Below are 12467 nucleotides of genomic sequence, written 5' to 3'. Positions count from 1 at the left end.
CTAAATTCAAGACTACAGATATGAGCAGAGGGCATTTTTATAGGTTACAGTACCATCAGTACAGAGCATTTTGAGTCTCCCTTGAAGAATGTAAATTTATTCAGACATCAATTTATAAGCCTCTGTCTCACTCAAGTATGAAGGTATAAGATAAACTGAGCAGTCTCTAGACCTCTTCTTAACCCCTTTTCACATTGATGGTGATGCATTCTAAAATGACCAGTGGTGTCCTTTCTGAAGCAAACTTAGGTCTCATGTCCTAATTTGTAATTAAATAGAATGTGTATATTAAAACACTCTACAATACCTTGTCTCTTCACTTTTAACGGAGGAAAGAAACAAAGACCATTCAAAAAAAATTAAAACGCTGGACTTAGCATCTCCTACTTTTTTTTGGAATATTATTGAGTCTGAAGGGAAGACAAATGATGTGAAAGAAAGTTCAAACCAGAGTCCCAAAAAGTACGCTGAGAATTCAAGAATTCAAGTTTCTCAGGATTCTTAAGAATTATGTCTACTGCCCCCGCATTCTCTAACACCAGGGCAGCAATACGGATAGATTCACACAGGACTCAGCTTCCTGAACACAAGCCTATCTCATCTGATTCAAGTTGATCTACTCCACAGCAGTGTGCTGTTTCTCAGCCGGCAACAAACCCACTCCTGCATTAAGTTGACTAAGTGGTTGTGGCCCAGGCACTGTTCAGAATGCTGCCAGCAGCAGCAGGCAGCAGGAAGGAGAGTGTCTCTGTGCATGTTAACAAGCTGGGTGGAAGGAGGCAGAGCACTTACCTCAGCGCCACATTAGGCTGGGGAAATAAAAACTGGACACCGTGCAAATATTTATCTTCAGGGGCCTCCGAGAGACCTCTGGGGGAAGGAAAATAAATCTGTACATGTGTTTACTCATAACGATTCCCAACAGTCCCATCTGAATACAAGCCTAGCATTTCATTAAACAGACTTTTCAATGGCCGCTGAGCTGTGTAAATACATTATAAATAAAGGCACAGATCCCATTTGCTGGCAGGATGGAGGTGTAGTGTTTGGATACATGATCCTTGTCTCCCAAACCGATCCATTATTCTCTGAGGGCACAGAAAGCAAGGAGTTTGCTGGAGGATTCTATTGCCCTTTCCAGTAGCTTCTCTGGGGAGGGACCTCCCATCTGAGAGCATATATGCTCACTTTTACAGTTTGGGAAACATGAAAGGAGGGGAAAGGATTTAGCACTCTGCACATTGCCCTCTGATTTACCTCAGATTAGTAAGCCTCCATTCATTGAACTTGATCAAAAAAGGACTTCCAGAGGACCTGTTCCCTTATTTGGCTGGAGAGCAAAGCTACAGCAGAGCTCTTCAGACCCCAAGAAGGAAAAGTGCATGACCTCAGTGCGACCTCAGAACATCCTCAGTGCTCTGCAAGGTCCCAGGCTGATACTGAGAACAAGCTTGCTTTGGAAAAGTCCCCAGTACATACACTCCTTCCACAAAATGACTTGGCACAAGGAAATGACGCTTCGGTCTCCTCCTCCCAACTCACCAAAAGTAATTGGGCAGACTCAGGAAGGCAGGCAATGAAAAGAGGCCAGCTGATGACCATGCTTTAGAACGCACAAGGTGTTCTCTTACATATATTGAACTCCTGAAGTTACTAGTCATCAAAGGACAGAAGCTGCCAAAAAGGGATGTAGGTGCGTATTTGGGGCAAGATGGGAAAGGAGAGGCATAGGATCTAGGAGTCGTGAAAGGACAGCCTCTTCTCCTGAGGATGACTTAGTAAACTCAAAAGGAGTCACTCTGATCACCTCTGCACACTCCTCTGGAGGCTTCTGCCTCTTGCAACTCTTCTGCCTCCAGTACAGCTCCTCATCACTTCCTAAGGCAAGTCCCACAAGCATCACATGCTACCTGCTAGAAGGAGGGCACTATGCAGTGTAACAGAATCTAGAAGAAAGGGATGGTAGAGAACAGCAGGGCCAACAGAGAGCTGAGAACCAGGACCCAGACATAACAGGATCAGGTAGCAATCAGGCAATACCAAACCCCAAGGTCTCCTGGGTGGCAAGAATCTCTGCTGAGCAGGGTGGGTTCCTCATGTATGGTACTTAATTTGGCCATGTTGAGCAACAGCACTAGTCCAAGGAAAATACCACCTAGCTTTGTTGGATAGAGCTTACAGATGGTACTGGTAACTGTCCTCTGTTTTTGTAATCTAAGGCCCTCCACCTCCACTACTCAGATTCCAGGGCATGGCTTGTTCTCTGCTAATTCTACAATAACCACATCACAGACAGAATTGAAATGATTCTCATCCTATCCTCTGCCTGTCCCTCTCTGTCACAGCCACTGCTAGCATCCAGCCATGCTGATGTGATTGTTCCACATGGCTGTGAAAATGGACCCTCAGGGAAGAAAACTCCTTGAGAGTCTCAACATTCAATCATGCGCTCCCTAGCCAGGAGGCCCCAGCGCTAGCACTCCCATTAGCATGATTTGCAGCTAGCTTATTAACCAAACCCCATCGCTTCTGGCTTGTATTCAGGTCCTGATACAAAGGAATGAGTAAAAGCTGTTTTCTCCACAGCAGTATCTCGCCTCCTTGGCAGGTGGCAGAGGGTGATGCATAGAAAAGCTGGCATCTCCTCCTCCTCCTTGGAAAGGAATTCAGCACACAACACCCCTGTCAGCCAACCCACCAGCCAGCTGACTCTCTGGGGGCAGCAACAAGGCTGACTCCAGCTGCCACATAGAGAAACAAGTCCCATGTGGCCGAGGGCCCTGCACTGGCTCTGTCTTCTCCAAGGATCCAAATTCCCACCCAGGCAGCTTCCACCTCTATAGCCCATGGCCTATGCTTCAAGCCTCGAGCTATCTTCCCCCATCCTCACGTGTAATCAATTACAGTAAAATGTCATTGGAACTTTCTCCTAATGCCTTCTCTAAAAGCCCATTAGCTCCATTAAAGCTGCCCTGTAATCTACCCCTCTTTCCTTTATTGTAATATATACATTATTTTCTATCAAGCAGAGAGCTAATAGAGCCTTTCTTCTAAACGCTGAAACTTTTATGTCTTCTGCTCTTGCTGCTTGTTCTATCTGTGTTCTTGTAGAGACAAAATTTGATAGCATCTATAGTGATGGTAGCTATGGTTGGTCACATTGAGCCTCTCCAGCACATTTCATCATCTGGCCCATTGTTGGCTCCCAAGATCATGATGCAGGGGTCTGGGGCTGCAGTCTAACAAGGAGAACACAGCCTTGTCTGAAGCTAGCTTTGCAGAGCAAACATACTGCACTTTCAGAGATGTGTTAACATATGGAGGTTTTAAAAGGGAGCTTACAAGATCATGAACAGCCCCAGGCTCTCCTCCCTGACCTTGGAGCTGCAGCTGATGGCTCCAAGTATAGCCACTGGTGATGGTACCAAAAAATCCCTGGAGCCTTCCAGAATGAGCCTAAGAGCCAACCAGCCAGCTCTCTAATGTCAAAAAAAGGGAGCATGTAAAACTTCCTGTTTGCTTGCACACAATGTAAGAATAAAGGACAAACACGGTCCTGTGGGTGGCATAGAGTTGACAGTACAAGCATGTTGATAGGTTGTAAGCATGATCATGAATTCAGTATGTGTGAAACAACACACTGTCTGAAAGTTTTGAATATCCACTCCCATTTACCCTTGCCACAGCCTTGGGATGTAGTGTCACTATCCACCCCATTTTAGAGACAAGGAAACAAAGTCCAGGTTCCATGGTCCGGTAACCACCAAGTGATGGCTGCAAGCTTTGAACCCAGGTCAGTCTGACTATGAAGATTTCTTTGTCACAGTTAACCCCTACCATCATCCTGGCATTTACAACCTAATTCTAACTCAGGTCACCAAAGTGCCATGGAACAAGAGTTGCCAGATTTAGCCAAAACATAACAATACCCTAGCTAAATTCAAATTTCAAATAAATAATGACTAACTTGTCAAACATGTTCCATGTAATATTTGAATGAATAGTTATCCTAAACTATTATTTGCTGTTGATATGGAATACAGACTTAATCCAAGGTCCCCTATTTTACCTACCCCATTCTATAGGAACCCCCAAAACACTGCTTCCTTCAAAAATCAGCAAGCCAGTGAAAGTCAGAAAATATCACAGGAATGGTGATTGGGATTTAACCAAGCCATCTGGTCCAAATTAGGACCCAGGGCATCCTTACTGTGCCCACCTCAGGAGCCCTCTTTTGGGACCTGAAGGAAGAACTTCACACCAGGAGAGGCCAGAGCTGAGCAGCCCCAACCCTGAAAATGCCCTAATCCATGTTGCATTGGTCTTGGTGGTTGCAAATGCACAGTTCTTCTCTTGGCTCCTGTTCATAGATAATGTCTCCATGTCACACCCTCCTCTGCAGGAGGCAGGGAAACCCCTTCCTGCTCCTACCCAGTCACCTATTTTGAAAAAGGCAACTAAGAATCTCCCCCATTTTGGAGAACACATGGGGAAAGTGGCAGTTACGTAACCAAAAAAAAATTATAATGGATGCCAGAACAAGTTCACACTCGTGAACACCAGCCCTAGCCAATGTGCTCATTTTTCAAGTGCGAGCATGTTGTTGAAATCTAGATGCTCTTTCAAAATTAGATTCTGAGAGAGCAGCAAGTGAACTACCCTGACACCAAATTCTTTCCCTTCCTTCCTGCTCTGAAGAGAAACAAACCTCACAAAGTTTCCATATCACCTTCTATGGAAAGGCTGTTCTGATCGGTGAACAGTCAGCTAGCCTGCAAGTTCCTCAGGCATCTTTGAAACCAAAATTGATATGACCTCTCCTGCCAGGCTCTTATCTCTAAGTTATTCTCTCTCTCACACACACACACACACACACACACACACACACACACACACACACACACACACGACACCTGGTTTGTAAGAACTTAAGAATGTAACAGTCTGACCCCAGCTTTCCCAGGACAAGCCAAAAGCCCCAGGCTACCATACAAGTACAAGGCAACCCCTCCCACTTTTCTAACAGCCTGCCTTAACCAGTCTGAGCTCCAGAGCTTAGGGAAGGGCCTGGGTTCCTAGAACCTTGGATAACCAACCCTAGGGGCAGTTACAGTTGCTCTTGTCTGCACCCGGAACCAGTGATTCCCATGGGGGAGCCAGCCCTCTACTCCCACAAAGTAGTCTTTACAAGAATATCCAAGAAGGTGTTTCAAGCATGTTTAATCATATGCCATTTTATGTTTTTATATTTGAATATTATAAATAATAAGCACTAAGTGCCTATTGTTTTTCCATTATAGAAGAAAAGTTCCATCCTTGGAAGTCACAGGAGTCAGTCTTCTACATTTTGTACTTGCAATAATAGCTAATGATTAGGAGCTGCCTAATACCAGACCCTGTGTGCTCAACTGTTTACATACGGTATTCTGCTGACTCCTCTGCCATCCTACAAGGTCAAGTGGGGAGACAGATGGGTACCCAGCTAAGGAGTGAGTAGCTGGGATCCCAGCATGCCAACTCCAGGATGAAATCTGAAATCACTCCACACTGTCCAAGCACTGACTTGGCCATGGTCTTGGCTAGTCATCACCTTAGACAATGCTGGCTTTCTGTCCTCCCATAGAAACCTGGGACTATATTGAGAATAAGGGAAAAAAATTATAAAGCCAAAGCTATTACCTTGCCATTTCCAACAGTCTGGTAAACAGTATACATGATGTAGGTGTTGAAATGCCAATATTAATAAAATTACACCTTGATATGACTCTTGTTAAATCCTTGCCAATGAAGAAAAGTTTCTAGAAAAGTCCAAAAAAAATCACATTTGACAAAAATCTGGCAGCCACTGCAAGAAACTAGTATGTGACAGAGCTAGATGAGTGCCTTGGACAAAGTAAGTGCTGTGCAACACCGTCCTCCTGACAGGAAAGCTCTGAAGAATGCTTAGTACTCCCTCCCCATCATCCTCCCCAGTACCTGTGGTTTGGAGTGTGTTTCTCAAGACTTCTATATGTTAAAATTTAATCCAATTTATAGGTAGAATATTGATTCAGCAATAGTAGCTAGGGGTGGCAGGTGGGTGGGGCTGGGATTTTTGGAAGGTGATTAGGGTTAATAAGATCAGTGAGGTAGTGCTTCCATGAGTGAACCCTGGTGGCTTTATCAGAAGAGGAGAGGAACCAGAGGAGTCATACACATTCACTCCCTGCATCTTACTTCGTCCTCCCCTACACTTCCTTGGGACTCTGCCAGCAGGGCAGTCTACCAGTTGCAGCCCTTTGACCTTGGACCTTCAGAACCCTGAGCCAAAATAAATCTCTTTTTTTCCTCAGACTTACCCAGTGGATGGGCCTGTGTTACTGGCAACAAAAACTGAACTTTTCAGCAGGTGAAGCTCAAGAGGTCATTCCTTTACTAGACAGGTTTAATTGAGTTAAACAAGGCATCCCTGCTGGGCATGGTGGTAAGACTCCAAGATAAGGCAACACCAGTCAGGTCATTAGGAATAGTACAGTCTATTGGAAAATTCCACATCTAGTACTTTTCTCTTTCTTTCTTCTTTAGGTGTATGATTTGTGTAAGCATGTTTTGCACGTATGTGAGTGCATTGTGTGTGCAAGTGCAAACACATATGTGTGCTCATGCATGTGGAGGCCTAAGATTGATGTCATGAATCTTCCTTGACTATTTTCCACTTTACTTTTTTTTGAGGCAGGGCTGCTCAGTCAATCCCAGAGTTCATCAATACAGCTAGTCTACCTGGCCAGCTTGCTCCAGGGATCCCTGTCTCTGCCTTCCAAGGCTGAATCTACAGGTGAGGTGCCATGCCCACTTGGCATTTACATGTGTTTTGAGGATCTGAACGCCAGTTCATTTGAACTCCAGTTCATTTGCTTGCTTGTATGGCAAGCATTTTAACCACGGAGCAATCTCCCTAGCCTCACATACAGTACTTTCTAAAGACAAACAAATGGGTATTAGTTTCCCATTGCTATATACCAGGAAGTCTGTTCTCTCATGGTTTTGTAGTTCAGAAGCCTAGGCACAGAGCTGGATTCTGTTTTTTGGTGGCATTAATTTGTGGAACTGAGGTCTTCAAGTTCCTCAATGGCTGTCAGCTGGTGTTGCCTTAGCTCCTAGATACCCCCATGTCCCTTGCCTCATGGCCTCCATTTCAAGCCCTATGCTTACCACTATGTTAGCTCAAGAAATTGGTAGGGGAGAGGTATATGATATTTTTCCACTCACATTTTGATGAAAATTTTATGTTCTTTAAAGAAAAGGAAACTTAGGGGCTTGAGAGAAAGCTCAGCAGTTAAGAACATACACTGTTCTTCCAGAGGACAGGAATTTGATTCCCAACATCCATGTCAGGGAGCTCACAACCACCTGTAACTCCAGCACCAAAGGGATCCAAGGCCTCTGGCCTCTGCAGGCACCTGCACTCACATGCACATACCTATACACAGACATATGCACACATAATTTTAAAACAATAAAAATAAATATTGTTTGAAAAATAAAAAGAAGCTTAGAGCTTGTAAAAGGACTCTTTTTGCAATGTACCAAGGCAATCTGAAGACAGTGAGGACCCTGGAGAAATTTCACCTAACAAAGTTGGGTTTCCCCAAGTGGACAACTATTACAAAAGAACCAACATTTGACCCAGTTGTGGTTCATAATGATGCCCATTTTCCACTTTCATAAAGAGAATATACAACCTCATCATGCGTAACATAATCACTGACTTTGCATCTTCAGTTCTACCTGGGAAATTAGATCTTACTACAGCTTGGGAATGCAGTTTGTTCTTAAAAGTTTTTTTTATAGATCAAAGATACATTTGTTTAATTGATACGGATCAACTATGTGCCACCATTTAGTGGAGATTCATGGGTAAAGATGGTGCTTGTGCAAAGAAATGTATGATGTGGCTAGTTTAAGAAAGAGTTGTTAAAAATGTTACAATGGCTGGGCATGGTGGCACACACCTTTAATCCCAGCACTTGGGAGGCAGAAGCAGGTGGATCTCTGTGAGTTCGAGTCCAGCCTGGTCCACATAGTTCTAGGACAGCTGAGGCTACAGGGAGACCCTGTCTCAAAAAGACCAAAAACAAAGAAATGTAGGAAAAATGTTACAATGGTGTTACACTGAAAATATTATGAAAAACCAATAGGATTTGATATACTGTGTGCATTTGGAATAAAAGCTTGTTATATTCCTTAAATCATGTAAAAGGATGATTCATAAGTTGGAACAAGTGCCAAGATTTAGCAAATTGACCAGATCAAACATCAATTTAAAGAGATAAGAAAAAATAGATTTTTTTTGATGGATTTCATTTTCTGAAGTTATATTAGGCAAAATCTAGGCCAACTTTGTAAAAAAAAATCTTTCCTAAAGAAAGACAAAGTGAAAGCCTGGTTGGCAAGCCTCAAACTAACCCTAGGGAAATATATTATGATTCAGGAATATTAAAGAAATGTACTGCTCAGCAAGAATACCCATAGATTTCCTGTAGATTAGAAAATCGAGTGTTTTCAAGGCTACTGAGGACACTCAGAGCAAAATAAAAGACATAAATCCTTATGCTGTTGGGCTCAGAGTTATCCTAGTTCTTGCAAGGAAAAGATAAAGGAATAGAAGGAAGAAGAACAAATATTTCTCATTTGCACTTTAGCCCTGCAGCAAATACCACTCCGGTTTGCCCCATCCTTGCCTCCCAGGTTGGGGTAGGTCATTATGGAGAAGATAGCAGGGCATTGAAGCACCAGCTCTCAGACTGCTACCCATCTTTGCCACACCCAAAATTATTTTCTAAGGACAAATATCCAGAAATTCAATCTAAAGTCTAAAGCATGCACATTTTGAGGCTTACGTTATAATTAACAAACAACCCTATACGCACAAAAGTATAAACTCAGAGTATTGTATAATTTCTAAAAGATCTAATAATAAACATCACCTTTATCTACTTTTACCAAGCCATTACATGCCACTATTCTGTCTCAAAATTTTCATTATAGTTTTGATGCATAAACATAACAGAATGATCTGTAACATTTGAAAATTAAGTATATTTCCACAAATACTGTATCTATTTTTTTTTAATAGGTCAAATGTGGTGGTATATACCTTTCATCCCAGCATACATAGGGGGCAGAGGCAAGTGAATTTCTGAGCTGGAGGCCAACCTTGTCTACATAGTGAGTTTCAGAATAGCCAAGGCTACATAGTGAGACCCTGTCTCAAAAAAAAAAAAAGCAAAATGAATAATTTACTTATAATTTATATACAAGTTGCCTATCCTCCTAAAAAAGATAACTTCAGAATAAAAATAGCATAAAACAGTTAAAAATAATTAGGAAAAAAATCTTAATATTTGAAGAACAGAGTTTTTGCACTGGAACAGTATGAGATGGTCATTAACTTCAGCTCTGAGCTTCCTAACAACAAAAGTAAAATTAGAAAAATACTTCCAAGTCTAAAATAAAGGGAAGCACATAAGTGTGTCTAGAAATAAATGTCTTCCTGTTACTAAGTTCTAAGAAGAATTAGCATGTGTTTCCTTATGTAACAGGCACAAAGTACCATAACAGTGTATCTCAGCCCAAACTTTCTTAAGATGTTAAACTCTTCATGGGATTACTTCTTGTACAGACCCTCAAAAAAAGGCAGACATAAGATCAGGTTCTATTTTAGCAAAAACTGAATTTGGAATTTATTTGTTTTTTTCCTGGCCTCATACTCATGATTTGCCTTCACCAAGTGCTGGTACCATGTGGAACCAGCAAGACAAATCTTTTGATTCTAACAAAAACCAGATATGTTGATTTAGATGATCGTAAGTTTGGTGTTTCTCAAATATGAGTGAAATTATGCTGGTCATTTGGTTTTACTTACCCACTCTTTCTGGTTTTCTCCATTTCCAGACACTTGGGCACCTCTCAGCCAGGTGTAGTGGTACTTGCCTATATCCCATCCTAGGGATGACAAGAGGACCTTGAGTTTGAGGCCAGCCTGGACCACAGAGTGAGACCCTGTCTTTTTGGAAAAAAAAAAATCACTTTATTACAATGAACTCACAATTTTAAAATATTGCACTTCTCTAACCCATGAAATAAGGTGAAATCATGTGGTAATGATATTCATGCATATCAGTAATATGTGGAACTGCCAAGTGAAAACGTTAGTTAAGCCACATTTTGCCATAATACACAGGATATGCAACATGTTGCTTAATTCTGACACCTATAATCATATGCAGCCAAATTAAAAATAGATAAGTTGAAGTTGAAAAAAAACCTTTTGTGCATCAAAGGACATTATCAGGGTAGGATGATAGAGCAGATGGGAAAATTCTTGCTCACGCACAAGGACCTGAGTGTGATCCCCCAGAACCCACATTCTTTTAAAGCTGGGCATGGCAGTGTGTGTGCTTGTAATCCCAAAGCTGGGAGGCAAAGACAGGCTACTCCCTAGGATTTACTGGCCAGCCAGCATAGCCTATGTAGCAAGTTCCAGGCCAATGAGAGACCGGTCTCAAAAAACAAAGTGGACAGCATTTGAGGAATGACATCTGTGGCTGTCTTCTGGCCTCCATGTGCATTCACACGTGTACACTTGCACACACATGATCATGAACACACATACAGATGACATTATCACCAAAATGAAAAGATGAGCCACAAAGTGGGAGAAATCATATCTGAAAAGAACCTATTAATCAAAATACAGAAATTGCTACAACTCAACAATAAAAAAGACAAGTAACCCAATTTATAAATAAACAGGAGTGCTGGGGGTATAGCTCAGTGCTGGAGCAAGCCCAGCATGTACAACTCGGGTTTAGCTCCCAGTGATGCAGATCCTTGAGAGTGATGGATCTTTCTCAGCCCAGATTGTGTGCCTCAGAAACTTAGGGTGCTAGGTACTCAAGCCTCACCAAAAGACCATGACTGTCAAGTTTGTAGTCTCATGTTGATTGTGACTAAAGATGCAGACATGTGGGAATAAGCAAAGTAAAAGTAAGCTTTATTATGGAGAATTAAAGGAAAGTGACAGAAATTACCAAGAGTTCAAGGGGTCCCAAGAGAGGGGAAAACTGTTGAGCTCTTGTCTAGGGGCTTTTTATAGAACTTATGGCAGGAATGGGACCAACACCGAGGGAATTTGTATTGAGGCTGGTTAATCCCTTGAACACATCAGGGGCTGAGTCAATTAGGGGGTGACACACTATGCTTGTTCTTCTGGCCCAACTGGGGAGATGATTATTTATATACTGTTAACTACACCTGTCACCCAGTTAACCATGGTTGATGCTCCCTCTGTCCATCTCTTACCTCTGTTTTGTTAATTGCTGACCTTGATTGTCCTCCCATTGTTAGGTCTGGCCAGTACTGCTACTATGAACCTTGTAGGTGTCGCTGGTCTCCAACTGTGCCTGATGTCTGTTAAGCCAACTACGTTTTCTTTGTTCTCCCCATTGATGTGGCCAGTTTTCGTTCTTACCATGGGCCTTTTTCCTTACTACCTACAGAAATCTAACTCCTACCTCACCAACACAGAGAAATGCAATTCAAAACTATTTCATACCTACTGGGACAGCTACAGTTTAAAAGACTGACAGTAAGTACTGGAGAGAAAGTAGAGGTATTGGTACCTAGTCAGCGCTGGTAGGAACATAAATGGTACAGCCACTACAGAAAACACTTTGTCAGTTCCCCAAAATGTTAAACAGAGAGTTATCAGGGGCTGGACAGATGACTCAGCAGCTAAGAGCACTGGTTGTTCTTAAAGAAGACTTGGGTTCAAATCCCAGCATCCACATAGTGGCTAATAACCATTCATAACTCCGGTTCTAGGGGATCCAACGCCCTCTTCTGTCCTCCACAGGCACTGTATGACACAGGTGCACTTATATACATGTAGCCAATACACTCATATACATAAAAATTTTTTTAAATAAACAATTTATTGAGAATTTCATACATGCATATAAGGTGTTTTGCTCAAATCCATGCCCACTCCCTCCCCTCCAACTCCTCCCATATCTCCCCAGCACTTATTTTTTTCTGATAACTTCATGTACTCTTTCTTCTTTGATTTATTTATTTTTTTAAATGGGGCTTTTGGCTACATTCCCCTCTCTGAAGAGGCAACCCTAAAATCATTTAAGGATAAGATACAAGCTCCCAAATATTTTCGACGTTTTTGGCCTTTGGAATGGAGTAGGTTGCTAAAGAGGCCCAAGGACACTGTGAGTTTTAGCCAAGAAACTGGCTACTTTCCTTTGGGGTCTTTTTACCCCAATTGCCTAGTCAATTCCTACCTCCTATTCTTGTCACACCATCCTCTGAAGAGGTTACCCAAATTTCCCATAAGCAATCGGGTCACAGACTGCTCTGGCTTCTTCCATGCTGAACAGGGATGCAGGGTGAGGCAATTGGAGTACCCCTTCAGTGGG

This window comes from Nannospalax galili, unplaced genomic scaffold (assembly GCF_000622305.1).
Source record: "Nannospalax galili isolate Female #2095 unplaced genomic scaffold, S.galili_v1.0 scaffold346, whole genome shotgun sequence".
NCBI lineage: Eukaryota > Metazoa > Chordata > Mammalia > Rodentia > Spalacidae > Nannospalax > Nannospalax galili.
This window is presented reverse-complemented; position numbering follows the sequence as displayed.